Below are 12,931 nucleotides of genomic sequence, written 5' to 3' on the forward strand. Positions count from 1 at the left end.
GGCCAATGTGGAGAGGAAGGAGGCAGGAGCTTCACGGAGGTGACGGTAAGTAACACGATCGTGACCGGGAGCAGTGTTGCGTTTAGGGCGAAGTGTAGCAATGATATCTTGAGTGGTGATTGGGGTATTTAGTTCTGTGTGTGTGATGTTGTCCAAGTACTGGAAGCCAGGAGCAAGCGGGGGGACAGAGGTATCAGTTCGATCACGGACATCAGGAAAGAGGGAATAATCGAACTGGGGATCGTCAGGGATGGTAAGGATATCGGAGAGGTAGGAGGCGAAATGGTTGGCCTTACTAAGGGCATCAGGGAAGGGGTGGTCATCATGAAGGAGGGGGTAGTAGGGAGAGGGTTTAGATCCGGTAAGGCGGCGGAAGGCTGACCAGTACTTGGACGAGTTGATAGGTAAGGTGGCATTAAGACGGGTGCATGTCTGTCGCCAGTCCCGGCGTTTCTTTGCCGTGAGTAAGTTCCTGATGTGTCGCTGTAGTTGCCGGTGGCGTCGTAGTGTGTCCTGGTCACGTGTGTGAAGGAAGGCACGGTAGAGCCGGCGGGATTCACGCAGGAGAAGGACGGCCTGTGGGGGTAAGGTGGGGCGGTGCGGATGGATGGCAATGGTAGGGACGTGGGCCTCCACGGCCTCAGACAAGGTCTGCTGGAGAAGCTGTACCGCTTTGGTAAATGCTTTATCTGCGCCATTCGCCTTAATCACATCTGAGAGTAATTCTTAAAAAAACGCCTGTCGCTAATTGTTCGTCATCACAGATACTGTTTGCTATACGGCCACGACGCACAACTGATTTCCAAAATTCATCTTTCTCCTGTTAGAATGGAACTTACGACTCCTGGTTTATTAGAGCACTGCTCTAACGCTGAGCTAAAGAGGCGCGGCCTAGCGGTACTCTTGGGTACTTCGTCCTTACGGTCGTCTGCATCATCCGACTTCAGCTGACAACACTTCATATTACCGGAAAATATTTGCAGCTATGACGACCCATTACTGCTTAGCTACACATCTGACACGTAACCAATGTTCTCTCCAAACAACAACACTTGCATTTCAGAACATGTCTTTCACACATGTCTACAAAATCACCTTCACCTTCAAATACAGTTTTCTTGTGACTGACAGAGACATAGGCAAAGTTTAAAGTTGCTTTTTCCATTACATCTCGGTAATCAGAAAAACGGTAATTTACATCTGCAGCGGAACAAAATTCCGTTCCTCCCAGCGTGTGGCTCGAACCCACGACCCTGGGATTAAGAGTCTGACGCTCTACCGACTGCGCTAGCCGGCTACCTCGGCGAATACCTACCGGGTAGCACGTCACACAGTACTCGTTTGGGTTGGGTGGTCCCATACAGAATCTCTCCATGCTGCCTAATGTTTTCCTAACGTCACACTCGTCACGTACTTCACTTTTATGTCATAATCATTTCTGTGAGGTAAGGAAATTGCATGACAACATGCAGAGCTAGTTGCGTCAAAATTAACACACATACTTTATGTGACTCAAAAGCCGAACGAGTTACTTTCCGACGTTGTTTCAGATGTGTAAGTGCCAGTCAAAACTCGCGGTGTCGGCACTCTGCCGACCATTTCACTAGTTAACACCGGTCTTGTTGTGTGTGTTTCAAGCTCAAGAGCATCTCCAAGCAAAAAATGGTCAACAGCAACATTCAGACGGTTTCGTAGTGCTCAATTGCTACATTAAAACGGTATGTTTCTTTTTCAGAACTGGAAAACACGAGCATGACAGCATTCGAACCTGTAATCTTCAGATCCGAAGTCCGACGCCTTATCCATTAGGCCACACGGTCACTGACGACCAACTATAACATGTATACGACTCATCTCGAAACGCTCACACCCCTGAGGATTTGTGTTTTCGTTCTACACAGCCGCTGCCGCTTGCTCTTTCCCACCAACTCGGTACATTCAACCTCTTACGAGACCGACCAAATATAGACTGAGAAACAAGACCGCACACTTTGTGCATTCGGAATCGAAGGCAGGGCGTCCCTCGCCGGATTTGCTACGCTGGCCATTTGCTACTTCTGCAGAAGCGCCGCCGCCGCCGCCGACGACGACGACCACGAGAGGCTCTGAGATATGTGAGAAATACATCTATAAAATGTAATTCAGACTGCCTCGTCCCACCGTATGCTGTACCGCTTTGGTAAATGCTTTATCTGCGCCATTCGCCTTAATCACATCGGACAGTAATTCTTAAAAAAACGCCTGTCGCTAATTGTTCGTCATCACAGATACTGTTTGCTATACGGCCACGACGCACAACTGATTTCCAAAATTCATCTTTCTCCTGTTAGGATGGAACTTACGACTCCTGGTTTATTAGAACACTGCTCTACCGCTGAGCTAAGGAGGCGCGGCCTAGCGGTACTCTTGGGTACTTCGTCCTTACGGCCGTCTGCATCATCCGACTTCAGCTGACAACACTTCATATTACCGGCTAATATTTGCAGCTATGACGACCCATTACTGCTTAGCCACACATCTGACACGTAACCAATGTTCTCTCCAAACAACAACACTTGCATTTCAGAACATGTCTTTCACACATGTCTACAAAATCACCTTCACCTTCAAATACAGTTTTCTTGTGACTGACAGAGACATAGGCAAAGTTTAAAGTTGCTTTTTCCATTACATCTCGGTAATCAGAAAAACGGTAATTTACATCTGCAGCGGAACAAAATTCCGTTCCTCCCAGCGTGTGGCTCGAACCCACGACCCTGGGATTAAGAGTCTGACGCTCTACCGACTGCGCTAGCCGGCTACCTCGGCGAATACCTGCCGGGTAGCACGTCACATAGTACTCGTTTGGGTTGGGTGGTCCCATACAGAATCTCTCCATGCTTCCTAATGTTTTCCTAACGTCACACTCGTCACGTACTTCACTTTTATGTCATAATCATTTCTGAGAGGTAAGGAAATTGCATGACAACATGCAGAGCTAGTTGCGTCAAAATTAACGCACATACTTTATGTGACTCAAAAGCCGAACGAGTTACTTTCCGACGTTGTTTCAGATGTGTAAGTGCCAGTCAAAACTCTCGGTGTCGGCACTCTGCCGACCATTTCACTAGTTAACACCGGTCTTGTTGTGTGTGTTTCAAGCTCAAGAGCATCTCCAAGCAAAAAATGGTCAACAGCAACATTCAGGCGGTTTCGTAGTGCTCAATTGCTACATTAAAACGGTATGTTTCTTTTTCAGAACTGGAAAAACACGAGCATGACAGCATTCGAACCTGTAATCTTCAGATCCGAAGTCCGACGCCTTATCCATTAGACCACACGGTCACTGACGACCAACTGTAACATGTATACGACTCATCTCGAAACGCTCACACCCCTGAGGATTTGTGTTTTCGTTCTACACAGCCGCTGCCGCTTGCTCTTTCCCACCCACTCGGTACATTCAACCTCTTACGAGACCGACCAAATATAGACTGAGAAACAAGACCACACACTTTGTGCATTCGGAATCGAAGGCAGGGCGTCCCTCGCCGGATTTGCTACGCTGGAAATTTGCTACTTCTGCAGAAGCGGCGCCGCCGCCGACGACGACGACGACGACGACGACCGCGAGAGGCTCTGAGATATGTGAGAAATACATCTATAAAATGTAATGCAGACTGCCTCGTCCCACCGTATGCTGTACCGCTTTGGTAAATGCTTTATCTGCGCCATTCGCCTTAATCACATCTGAGAGTAATTCTTAAAAAAACGCCTGTCGCTAATTGTTCGTCATCACAGATACTGTTTGCTATACGGCCACGACGCACAACTGATTTCCAAAATTCATCTTTCTCCTGTTAGAATGGAACTTACGACTCCTGGTTTATTAGAGCACTGCTCTAACGCTGAGCTAAACAGGCGCGGCCTAGCAGTGCTCTTGGGTACTTCGTCCTTACGGTCGTCTGCATCATCCGACTTCAGCTGACAACACTTCATATTACCGGCTAATATTTGCAGCTATGACGACCCATTACTGCTTAGCTACACATCTGACACGTAACCAATGTTCTCTCCAAACAACAACACTTGCATTTCAGAACATGTCTTTCACACATGTCTACAAAATCACCTTCACCTTCAAATACAGTTTTCTTGTGACTGACAGAGACATAGGCAAAGTTTAAAGTTGCTTTTTCCATTACATCTCGGTAATCAGAAAAACGGTAATTTACATCTGCAGCGGAACAAAATTCCGTTCCTCCCAGCGTGTGGCTCGAAACCACGACCCTGGGATTAAGAGTCTGACGCTCTACCGACTGCGCTAGCCGGCTACCTCGGCGAATACCTGCCGGGTAGCACGTCACACAGTACTCGTTTGGGTTGGGTGGTCCCATACAGAATCTCTCCATGCTGCCTAATGTTTTCCTAACGTCACACTCGTCACGTACTTCACTTTTATGTCATAATCATTTCTGAGAGGTAAGGAAATTGCATGACAACATGCAGAGCTAGTTGCGTCAAAATTAACACACATACTTTATGTGACTCAAAAGCCGAACGAGTTACTTTCCGACGTTGTTTCAGATGTGTAAGTGCCAGTCAAAACTCGTGGTGTCGGCACTCTGCCGACCATTTCACTAGTTAACACCGGTCTTGTTGTGTGTGTTTCAAGCTCAAGAGCATCTCCAAGCAAAAAATGGTCAACAGCAACATTCAGACGGTTTCGTAGTGCTCAATTGCTACATTAAAACGGTATGTTTCTTTTTCAGAACTGGAAAAACACGAGCATGACAGCATTCGAACCTGTAATCTTGAGATCCGAAGTCCGACGCCTTATCCATTAGGCCACACGGTCACTGACGACCAACTGTAACATGTATACGACTCATCTCGAAACGCTCACACCCCTGAGGATTTGTGTTTTCGTTCTACACAGCCGCTGCCGCTTGCTCTTTCCCACCCACTCGGTACATTCAACCTCTTACGAGACCGACCAAATATAGACTGAGAAACAAGACCACACACTTTGTGCATTCGGAATCGAAGGCAGGGCGTCCCTCGCCGCATTTGCTACGATTGCCATTTGCTACTTCTGCAGAAGCGGCGGCGGCGGCGACGACGACGAATATCGCGAGAGGCTCTGAGATATGTGAGAAATACATCTATAAAATGTAATTCAGACTGCCTCGTCCCACCTTATGCTGTACCGCTTTGGCAAATGCTTTATCTGCGCCATTTGCCTTAATCGCATTTGAGAGTAATTCTTAAAAAAACGCCTGTCGCTAATTGTTCGTCATCACAGGTACTGTTTGCTATACGGCCACGACGCGCAACTGATTACCAAAATTAATCTTTCTCCTGTGAGAATGGAACTCACGACCCCTGGTTTATTAGACCAGTGCTCTACCACTGAGCTAAATAGGCGCGGCCTAGCGGTACTCTTGGGTACTTCGTCCTTACGGTCGTCTGCATCATCAGACTTTAGCTGACAACACTTCATATTACCGGCTAATATTTGCAGCTATGGCGACAAATTACTGCTTGGCTACACATCTGACACGTAACCGATGTGCTCTCCAAACAACAACACTTGCATTTCAGAACATGTCTTTCACACATGTCTACAAAATCACCTTCACCTTCAAATACAGCTTCCTTGCGACTGACAGAGACGTAGGCAAAGTCTAAAGTTGCTATTTCCATTAAATCTCGTTAGTCAGAAAAACGGTAATTTACACTTGCAGCGGAACAAAATTCCGTTCCGCCCAGCGTCTGGCTCGAAACCACGACACTGGGATTAAGAGTTTGACGCTCTACCGACTGAGCTAGCCGGCTACCTCGGTGAATACTTGCCGGGTAGCACGTCACACAGTACTCGTTTGGATGGATGGTCCCATACAGAATCTCTCCATGATGCCTAATGTTTTCCTAACGTCACACTCGTCACGTACTTCACTTTTATGTCATAATCATTTCTGAGAGGTAAAGAAATTGCATGACAACATGCAGAGCTAGTGGCGTCAAAATTAACGCACATACTTTATGTGACTCAAAAGCCGAACGAGTTACTTTCCGACGTTGTTTTAGATGTGCAAGTGATAGTCAAAACTCGCTGTGTCGGCACTCTGCAGACCATTTCGCTAGTTAACACCGGTCTTGTTGTGTGTGTTTCAAGCTCAAGAGCATCTCCAAGCAAAAAATGGTCAACAGCAACATTCAGACGGTTTCGTACTGCTCAAGTGCTACATTAAAACGTTATGTTTCTTTTTCAGAACTGGAAAAACACAAGCGTGACAGCATTCGAACCTGTAATCTTCAGATCCGAAGTCCGACGCCTTATCCATTAGGCCACACGGTCACTGACGACCAACAATTACATGTATACGACTCATCTCGAAACGCTCACACCCCTGAGGATTTGTGTTTTCGTTCTACACAGCCGCTGCCCCTTGCTCTTTCCCACCCATTCGTTACATTCAACCTCTGACGTGACCGACCAAATATAGACTGAGAAACAAGACCACACACTTTGTGCATTCGGAATCGAAGGCAGGGCGTCCCTCGCCGCATTTGCTACGATTGCCATTTGCTACTTCTGCAGAAGCGGCGGCGGCGGCGACGACGACGACGACGACGACGACGACGACGACGACGAATATCGCGAGAGGCTCTGAGATATGTGAGAAATACATCTATAAAATGTAATTCAGACTGCCTCGTCCCACCTTATGCTGTACCGCTTTGGCAAATGCTTTATCTGCGCCATTCGCCTTAATCGCATCTGAGAGTAATTCTTAAAAAAACGCCTGTCGTTAATTGTTCGTCACTACAGGTACTGTTTGCTATACGGGAACGACGCGCAACTGATTTCCAAAATTCATCTTTCTCCTGTGAGGATGGAACTTACGACCCCTGGTTTCTTAGACCAGTGCTCTACCACTGAGCTAAATAGGCGCGGCCTAGCGGTACTCTTGGGTACTTCGTCCTTACGGTCGTCTGCATCATCAGACTTTAGCTGACAACACTTCATATTACCGGCTAATATTTGCAGCTATGGCGACAAATTACTGCTTGGCTACACATCTGACACGTAACCGATGTGCTCTCCAAACAACAACACTTGCATTTCAGAACATGTCTTTCACACATGTCTACAAAATAACCTTCACCTTCAAATACAGCTTCCTTGTGACTGACAGAGACGTAGGCAAAGTTTAAAGTTGCTATTTCCATTAAATCTCGTTAGTCAGAAAAACGGTAATTTACACTTGCAGCGGAACAAAATTCCGTTCCGCCCAGCGTCTGGCTCGAACCCACGACACTGGGATTAAGAGTTTGACGCTCTACCGACTGAGCTAGCCGGCTACCTCGGTGAATACCTGCCGGGTAGCACGTAACACAGTACTCGTTTGGATGGATGGTCCCATACAGAATCTCTCCATGATGCCTAATGTTTTCCTAACGTCACACTCGTCACGTACTTCACTTTTATGTCATAATCATTTCTGAGAGGTAAAGAAATTGCATGACAACATGCAGAGCTAGTGGCGTCAAAATTAACGCACATACTTTATGTGACTCAAAAGCCGAACGAGTTACTTTCCGACGTTGTTTTAGATGTGCAAGTGATAGTCAAAACTCGCTGTGTCGGCACTCTGCCGACCATTTCGCTAGTTAACACCGGTCTTGTTGTGTGTGTTTCAAGCTCAAGAGCATCTCCAAGCAAAAAATGGTCAACAGCAACATTCAGACGGTTTCGTACTGCTCAATTGCTACATTAAAACGTAATGTTTCTCTTTCAGAACTGGAAAAACACAAGCGTGACAGCATTCGAACCTGTAATCTTCAGATCCGAAGTCCGACGCCTTATCCATTAGGCCACACGGTCACTGACGACCAACATTTACATGTATACGACTCATCTCGAAACGCTCACACCCCTGAGGATTTGTGTTTTCGTTCTACACAGCCGCTGCCCCTTGCTCTTTCCCACCCATTCGTTACATTCAACCTCTGACGTGACCGACCAAATATAGACTGAGAAACAAGACCACACACTTTGTGCATTCGGAATCGAAGGCAGGGCGTCCCTCGCCGCATTTGCTACGATTGCCATTTGCTACTTCTGCAGAAGCGGCGGCGGCGGCGACGACGACGAATATCGCGAGAGGCTCTGAGATATGTGAGAAATACATCTATAAAATGTAATTCAGACTGCCTCGTCCCACCTTATGCTGTACCGCTTTGGCAAATGCTTTATCTGCGCCATTTGCCTTAATCGCATTTGAGAGTAATTCTTAAAAAAACGCCTGTCGCTAATTGTTCGTCATCACAGGTACTGTTTGCTATACGGCCACGACGCGCAACTGATTACCAAAATTAATCTTTCTCCTGTGAGAATGGAACTCACGACCCCTGGTTTATTAGACCAGTGCTCTACCACTGAGCTAAAGAGCCGCGGCCTAGCGGTACTCTTGGGTACTTCGTCCTTACGGTCGTCTGCATCATCAGACTTTAGCTGACAACACTTCATATTACCGGCTAATATTTGCAGCTATGGCGACAAATTACTGCTTGGCTACACATCTGACACGTAACCGATGTGCTCTCCAAACAACAACACTTGCATATCAGAACATGTCTTTCACACATGTCTACAAAATCACCTTCACCTTCAAATACAGCTTCCTTGCGACTGACAGAGACGTAGGCAAAGTTTAAAGTTGCTATTTCCATTAAATCTCGTTAGTCAGAAAAACGGTAATATACACTTGCAGCGGAACAAAATTCCGTTCCGCCCAGCGTCTGGCTCGAACCCACGACACTGGGATTAAGAGTTTGACGCTCTACCGACTGAGCTAGCCGGCTACCTCGGTGAATACTTGCCGGGTAGCACGTCACACAGTACTCGTTTAGATGGATGGTCCCATACAGAATCTCTCCATGATGCCTAATGTTTTCCTAACGTCACACTCGTCACGTACTTCACTTTTATGTCATAATCATTTCTGAGAGGTAAAGAAATTGCATGACAACATGCAGAGCTAGTGGCGTCAAAATTAACGCACATACTTTATGTGACTCAAAAGCCGAACGAGTTACTTTCCGACGTTGTTTTAGATGTGCAAGTGATAGTCAAAACTCGCTGTGTCGGCACTCTGCAGACCATTTCGCTAGTTAACACCGGTCTTGTTGTGTGTGTTTCAAGCTCAAGAGCATCTCCAAGCAAAAAATGGTCAACAGCAACATTCAGACGGTTTCGTACTGCTCAAGTGCTACATTAAAACGTTATGTTTCTTTTTCAGAACTGGAAAAACACAAGCGTGACAGCATTCGAACCTGTAATCTTCAGATCCGAAGTCCGACGCCTTATCCATTAGGCCACACGGTCACTGACGACCAACAATTACATGTATACGACTCATCTCGAAACGCTCACACCCCTGAGGATTTGTGTTTTCGTTCTACACAGCCGCTGCCCCTTGCTCTTTCCCACCCATTCGTTACATTCAACCTCTGACGTGACCGACCAAATATAGACTGAGAAACAAGACCACACACTTTGTGCATTCGGAATCGAAGGCAGGGCGTCCCTCGCCGCATTTGCTACGATTGCCATTTGCTACTTCTGCAGAAGCGGCGGCGGCGGCGACGACGACGACGACGACGACGACGACGAATATCGCGAGAGGCTCTGAGATATGTGAGAAATACATCTATAAAATGTAATTCAGACTGCCTCGTCCCACCTTATGCTGTACCGCTTTGGCAAATGCTTTATCTGCGCCATTCGCCTTAATCGCATCTGAGAGTAATTCTTAAAAAAAACGCCTGTCGTTAATTGTTCGTCACTACAGGTACTGTTTGCTATACGGCCACGACGCGCAACTGATTTCCAAAATTCATCTTTCTCCTGTGAGGATGGAACTTATGACCTCTGGTTTCTTAGACCAGTGCTCTACCACTGAGCTAAATAGGCGCGGCCTAGCGGTACTCTTGGGTACTTCGTCCTTACGGTCGTCTGCATCATCAGACTTTAGCTGACAACACTTTATATTACCGGCTAATATTTGCAGCTATGGCGACAAATTACTGCTTGGCTACACATCTGACACGTAACCGATGTGCTCTCCAAACAACAACACTTGCATTTCAGAACATGTCTTTCACACATGTCTACAAAATCACCTTCACCTTCAAATACAGTTTCCTTGCGACTGACAGAGACGTAGGCAAAGTTTAAAGTTGCTATTTCCATTACATCTCGTTAATCAGAAAAACGGTAATTTACATCTGCAGCGGAACAAAATTCCGTTCCGCCCAGCAAGTGGCTCGAACCCACGACCCTGGGATTAAGAGTCTGACGCTCTACCGACTGAGCTAGCCGGCTACCTCGGTGAATACCTGCCGGGTAGCACGTCACACAGTACTCGTTTGGGTTGGGTGGTCCCATACAGAATCTCTCCATGATGCCTAATGTTTTCCTAACGTCACCATCGTCACGTACTTCACTTTTATGTCATAATCATTTCTGAGAGGTAAAGAAATTGCATGACAACATGCAGAGCTAGTGGCGTCAAAATTAACACACATACTTTATGTGACTCAAAAGCCGAACGAGTTACTTTCCGACGTTGTTTTAGATGTGCAAATGATAGTCAAAACTCGCTGTGTCGGCACTCTGCCGACCATTTCGCTAGTTAACACCGGTCTTGTTGTGTGTGTTTCAAGCTGAAGAGCATCTCCAAGCAAAAAATGGTCAACAGCAAAATTCAGACGGTTTCGTACTGCTCAATTGCTACATTAAAACGTCATGTTTCTTTTTCAGAACTGGAAAAACACGAGCGTGATAGCATTCGAACCTGTAATCTTCAGATCCGAAGTCCGACGCCTTATCCATTAGGCCACACGGTCACTGACGACCAACATTTACATGTATACGACACATCTCGAAATGCTCACACCCCTGAGGATTTGTGTTTTCGTTCTACACAGCCGCTGCCCCTTGCTCTTTCCCACCCATTCGTTACATTCAACCTCTGACGTGACCGACCAAATATAGACTGAGAAACAAGACCACACACTTTGTGCATTCGGAATCGAAGGCAGGGCGTCCCTCGCCGCATTTGCTACGATTGCCATTTGCTACTTCTGCAGAAGCGGCGCCGGCGGCGACGACGACGAATATCGCGAGAGGCTCTGAGATATGTGAGAAATACATCTATAAAATGTAATTCAGACTGCCTCGTCCCACCTTATGCTGTACCGCTTTGGCAAATGCTTTATCTGCGCCATTTGCCTTAATCGCATTTGAGAGTAATTCTTAAAAAAACGCCTGTCGCTAATTGTTCGTCATCACAGGTACTGTTTGCTATACGGCCACGACGCGCAACTGATTACCAAAATTAATCTTTCTCCTGTGAGAATGGAACTTACGACCCCTGGTTTATTAGACCAGTGCTCTACCACTGAGCTAAAGGGTCGCGGCCTAGCGGTACTCTTGGGTACTTCGTCCTTACGGTCGTCTGCATCATCAGACTTTAGCTGACAACACTTCATATTACCGGCTAATATTTGCAGCTATGGCGACAAATTACTGCTTGGCTACACATCTGACACGTAACCGATGTGCTCTCCAAACAACAACACTTGCATTTCAGAACATGTCTTTCACACATGTCTACAAAATCACCTTCACCTTCAAATACAGCTTCCTTGCGACTGACAGAGACGTAGGCAAAGTTTAAAGTTGCTATTTCCATTAAATCTCGTTAGTCAGAAAAACGGTAATTTACACTTGCAGCGGAACAAAATTCCGTTCCGCCCAGCGTCTGGCTCGAACCCACGACACTGGGATTAAGAGTTTGACGCTCTACCGACTGAGCTAGCCGGCTACCTCGGTGAATACCTGCCGGGTAGCACGTCACACAGTACTCGTTTGGATGGATGGTCCCATACAGAATCTCTCCATGATGCCTAATGTTTTCCTAACGTCACACTCGTCACGTACTTCACTTTTATGTCATAATCATTTCTGAGAGGTAAAGAAATTGCATGACAACATGCAGAGCTAGTGGCGTCAAAATTAACGCACATACTTTATGTGACTCAAAAGCCGAACGAGTTACTTTCCGACGTTGTTTTAGATGTGCAAGTGATAGTCAAAACTCGCTGTGTCGGCACTCTGCAGACCATTTCGCTAGTTAACACCGGTCTTGTTGTGTGTGTTTCAAGCTCAAGAGCATCTCCAAGCAAAAAATGGTCAACAGCAACATTCAGACGGTTTCGTACTGCTCAATTGCTACATTAAAACGTTATGTTTCTTTTTCAGAACTGGAAAAACACAAGCGTGACAGCATTCGAACCTGTAATCTTCAGATCCGAAGTCCGACGCCTTATCCATTAGGCCACACGGTCACTGACGGCCAACATTTACATGTATACGACTCATCTCGAAACGCTCACACCCCTGAGGATTTGTGTTTTCGTTCTACACAGCCGCTGCCCCTTGCTCTTTCCCACCCATTCGTTACATTCAACCTCTGACGTGACCGACCAAATATAGACTGAGAAACAAGACCACACACTTTGTGCATTCGGAATCGAAGGCAGGGCGTCCCTCGCCGCATTTGCTACGATTGCCATTTGCTACTTCTGCAGAAGCGGCGGCGGCGGCGACGACGACGACGACGACGACGACGACGACGAATATCGCGAGAGGCTCTGAGATATGTGAGAAATACATCTATAAAATGTAATTCAGACTGCCTCGTCCCACCTTATGCTGTACCGCTTTGGCAAATGCTTTATCTGCGCCATTCGCCTTAATCGCATCTGAGAGTAATTCTTAAAAAAAACGCCTGTCGTTAATTGTTCGTCACTACAGGTACTGTTTGCTATACGGCCACGACGCGCAACTGATTTCCAAAATTCATCTTTCTCCTGTGAG

At 46.6% G+C, this 12,931-nt stretch overlaps 2 non-coding genes across 2 annotated transcripts; both read right to left on the bottom strand.

The window, feature by feature from the left end:
- Nucleotides 1–5,334: 5,334 nt before the first annotated feature.
- Trnai-aau (transfer RNA isoleucine (anticodon AAU)) lies at nt 5,335–5,403 on the bottom strand. Its single transcript has one exon. It is a non-coding gene; the product is annotated as a tRNA-Ile (tRNA).
- A 2,964-nt stretch (nt 5,404–8,367) lies between these two features.
- On the bottom strand, nt 8,368–8,439 carry Trnai-aau (transfer RNA isoleucine (anticodon AAU)). The gene has a single exon. It is a non-coding gene; the product is annotated as a tRNA-Ile (tRNA).
- Between the last annotated feature and the right edge of the window lie 4,492 nt (nt 8,440–12,931).

This window comes from Schistocerca gregaria, unplaced genomic scaffold (genome assembly GCF_023897955.1).
Source record: "Schistocerca gregaria isolate iqSchGreg1 unplaced genomic scaffold, iqSchGreg1.2 ptg000001l___fragment_3, whole genome shotgun sequence".
NCBI classification, from domain to species: domain Eukaryota; kingdom Metazoa; phylum Arthropoda; class Insecta; order Orthoptera; family Acrididae; genus Schistocerca; species Schistocerca gregaria.